Source organism: Triticum dicoccoides, chromosome 3B (assembly GCF_002162155.2).
Source record: "Triticum dicoccoides isolate Atlit2015 ecotype Zavitan chromosome 3B, WEW_v2.0, whole genome shotgun sequence".
NCBI lineage: Eukaryota > Viridiplantae > Streptophyta > Magnoliopsida > Poales > Poaceae > Triticum > Triticum dicoccoides.
The window spans coordinates 194619645-194624207 of record NC_041385.1 but is presented as its reverse complement, the minus strand read 5'-3'; positions in this window follow the sequence as shown (position 1 = coordinate 194624207).

The following is a 4563-nucleotide window of genomic DNA, read 5'->3' as shown; positions in this document are numbered from 1 at the left end:
CGCTCCCTGTCGGCATACTCCTGCGCCGTTAGGACGCTCCGGGAGGATGAAGAGTTGCCGCTGATGTTGCCGCCGCCGAGGTAGTGGTGAAGGCGATTGCGCCTCCGCGGCGCCCGCGTTGGGCACGGGCGGCCGCGAGCGGCGCTCCTCCTTCACGCATTGGGCGGCGGAGAGATCCGCTCCTCCTTCACGTGGCAGGGCGGCGGCGAGAGGGGCTCCTCCTTCACGCGGCATCCGATTTGGACGTCGCGGTTGCACGGCAGAGACCGCAATGGGGATGAGGGCTCCGGCTTAATGGAGAGGAGTGTCCTCGGTGCGCCACCAGGGCATTCAGGTGGAGGACGGAGTGATGGAGCATCAGCTCCATCTGCTGCTTGTACTCATCCTCTGTGGCAGCGTACACCTGGGCCAGCGCGGCCGACGCGGACTGCTGCTGTGGCGGCTGGTCCTCCTTGTCGCCGGAGGAGATGACGATCTCCGCCTTCGTTGAGAAGCCGCTCGCCAATGAGGACGACGGCCCCGAAGTTCGAGGGCGGCGCCGCCAGGATCCACCGGAGTCCGTCCTGGAGCCGCCGTCTGCCAGCACCGAGGCCCAAGACTTACCCGTCGCCAAAGTAGTGGAGGAATTGGGGTGTGCAGGGGATGAGGAGGAAGAGCGGAGAGATTGTGATGTGGACGGCACCGGAGCATGGCTTAAATAGTCGTGGCAAGGCCATGCAAAGGGCCGGTCAGTCGCTTTAATGCGGTGTAGCGGCCGGAGTTGGTTCCTCGGGAAGCTGTGTTCGCATTGAAGTGGTGGCTTCCGAGAGCTCACATCAATCAGCGCCGCCGTACCGTCCGGTCAGATCGCGACATCAATGACGGTTGTTGCATGCTCTGGGCCGGCATTGATGTCGTGCGGGAAGTGGCGCGTGCATTAGAATGGAAGACGCGGGAGAGGCGGATGGAGTTTTTGGGTGGGTCAGGGCGTCAGACGCTGGGTGGCAGTGGTTCGGACACCCGGAAAGGCCCTCCTAGTGTGTCCGTTTTGCGGGGAAAACACGTCTGGACCGCTCGGTGGACCGATACAGGCCTGTGTTGGACTGCACAACACGTCCGAACAGCACGGTCCTGACGTATGCGGGCAGTTTGGGGGTCGGCTCGGAGACGCCCTTAATGATTTACTAAGTGTATATTTTATCTCTAAACTGAAACAATTCTGACAAGTTTGACATTCAAAACCGTACTCCTCCTCTTACATTTTACAAGTCATCAACGCTCTAGATCGTGAATTTGACTAATGAAATATGAGTTATATTTCTCATAAAATATACTCTTATTCGAAAGAAGTATCTAATGTATATTTTTGGTGATACATAACTCGTATTGTGTTGGTTAAATTGACAGAAGGGACGCAAAGAAGTATCTAAAGTATACCGCTAAATTCATATTCGAAAGAAGAATCTAATGTATATTTTTTGTGATACATAACTTGTATTGTGTTGCTCAAATTGACAGAAGGAACGCAAAGAAGTTTCCAATGTTGAGAAGGGGCACGAATAACATCACTCTTACATTGCTAGGTTGATGGTCATGACAGAAGGCGTCGGATGCCCATCCATCTTGACATTGCTTGGTGCCACTAGCCTGAGATTACGCTGGCACGCCTCCTCCTCGCCAAGGTGTTCGGGTACCTGTCGGGTCGTATCTGTCAAGCATCAACGACCGCCAAGGGTGCCCATCCCCCCCCTCCCCCACTTTCCCTTGTTCCCCATCTTGGATGGGTCTGTCTAGTCCTCTTCCTTATCCTCCTCGAACACATCCACATTCATGACTGGTCCTCCTCCATGGGAAGATTTGCTGCTCTATGGCACGACTGGCACTGACGATGAAGATGGTAGATATGAGGGAGAGGGAACGAGGTGGTCGATGGAGGAAAGCGCCATGAACAAAGCAGCAAGAACGCCAGAAGACTTGGACACCAGTGAGGTGTGCTAGAAGAACTTGCGATGCTCTTTGTAGTTATGTGGACCCTTCTGGGCAAGGGAAGCATGAGGAATGATACTAGAGCGACAGGCACTAGGACATGACAGATCGAGACTGTGGCACGACAAACTATGCCTACGGCGCCTCAGTTCCACAACTCACTAACTGTGGCATGATGGCCTTACGTAGCGAACCGACATGAATCCGAGCAATGCACACATCACCTTCAAAGGCTCGTCTATTGGAGGGACAAAGACCATGGGAATCTCTTACCGTGATCCTCTGACGGATGTTACCTCCATTGTCCAACTGCTTAAGTTCCTTCTCGGGCAGCTCCCGCCGGGTGTAATGGGACCAGACAACTCTCGCGCAATCCCTCTGATGGGACGGTTGCACGACACTTCGGGGCTACTGATGAGGGTTTCACACACCGACGGGTCAGCCTGGGCATGGGCTCGTCCTATCCTCGACCAAGCATCGATCCTGACTCTCGGGGCCAGCTACAACTCAAGGAAGGCACCAACGTGCAAGACACGAAATGGGATGAATAGCACCACATGACATGGTCTAGTGGGACCCAAGGGGCATGGGCCCACTGATGTGCTAAGGCTGCTGACCTGAGCCATGTAATCCTAGCTTGACCAAGTATATAAGGCAAGTTGGGGATCTTCTCCGGGGATCCAACACATTCTAGACCATCCTAGAGCTAGGTTTTCCCCTACCACCATCTTCCTCCTCTCTGCCGCCAAGCAGAGAGGTTGTAACCCAAGAAACATATCTCTCTGACGATCCTCTCAATTGCCAACAAGCACTCAAGGAATAGAACCACAAGAGGCAAGAGTAGGGTCTTAATTACCTCCACCCGGAGGGCTCGAAGCTGGAAAACACTTGGTCGCTCGCAAACCCCCCTTAACAAATACATCATCACTCATGGCACCCCAAGTTATGAAACACCGACATGTGGAGAATGTTAGGGTCGGGCGGTAGTTATAGCCGTCCGGAATCTCGTTTTGGGAGATGTGATGGTCGCCAAAATTGAATGCTTGATCCTGCATGCATAGGTTGTGCCACTGTCGAGCGGTGCCGATGTCCCACCCTATCAAAGGTGGGCTACATAGTGCAAGCTATGGTCAAACACATCTCCCCTTGGTTGTAGTTGAGATGACAAGTGGTAGGTCCCATAGAAGAGAAAATGGGTCAAAGGATAAAAAACGAGGCCTCGCCAGACAGAGATGGTGCGCAGGGAAATGTAGCTAATTTCTTCCTATTTGATAGTAGCACAGACAGAGGACGTGGGCATAGCCCAGTGGTTGGGGGCGCATGATTGTAAACCTAACGACCAGAGTTCGATCCACGTCGGGGACGAATTTCTGGAATTCTCATGAGGGATGCTTCTTCTATATCAATAAATCCGTGGGTGCTAGTGCCCATGGAGTTTCATTTTTTTTTTTGATAGTAGCACAGACCAAATTCGTGAAGTTTGAGTGGTAGTCATCGAATATCGGAATGGTTATTGCACGGGCCGAATTTTCCCTACTTTTTATGCTGGGTCATTTCATCCTTCTTTGAAAAGCATGAGCAGTTGAGAGACATGATTATCATTCTTAGTTTCATATTCATTCTGATAATAGGTAACATTAAGAAATGTATGATTCTGATGCTCTCAACTCCGAGTTATATACTTAGTCATCACTTGGACTACATTGATGTCTAAGAAATAAAAATTGCATTGTCAAAACTTATGAAAGACTTGCGAAGATATAGTATTACCATATTATATTATGTTCACTTTTCTTTTTAGAAAAGGAGGATGACCCCCGGCCTCTGCATCTGGGAGATGCATACATCCACTTTATTGATTATTCTCGAGGACCTTACAAAGTATTACAACAATGTGCCTGAATCCACCGTCTTGGCAACACATGCCGCTACTCCTATCCAAAATGATGAAGGGGTGCTAGCTGGGCCACTACCCAAACCACTCACCTAAGCCTAACATCAAAAGCCGGAAGCCGAAACATATTCGAAAGCCCCAGCCGAGCCACATACCGGGTCTGGGGCACAATCCGGTCAGACGCACTCGTGTGTCGTTGCCGCCATCTTCCATATGTCCGTCTTCAGATCATATTGAGGCTTCTACCTTGTCTGGTCACTCTGCCATCGACGCCCCCATGACGCCAGACAGCATCCTCCTCCTGCACGAGTCCATCTCCGCGCATCAGGCACCGAGTCTCCACAGCACCATGCCGTCGAGATCCGCCACCATCAATGTGTAAGATGAAGCACCGCTCCACCAAAGTCGCCGTCCTCTAGTCCCTCGAGTCCGTGTGCACCTCCAAGAATGACGCCCCCAGGGGGGAAACGACCCCAGAGAGCCGCCGTCATCCGATCTACTGATCTAGGGTTTCCCCCGGAGGTAGCAGAGAGTGGCCTTGAACATCTCCACGGCGATGCCTTCAGGAAGGGAACGACGCAGACAGCGTCGCCATCGCCGGCCTTGGCAATAGCCAATAGCAGGTTTTCACGCAGATCTGATCGAAGACCTCCATCTCTCGTGCACGGGTCGCCGTCGTCCTTGTCGGGATCTGGATGATCCCA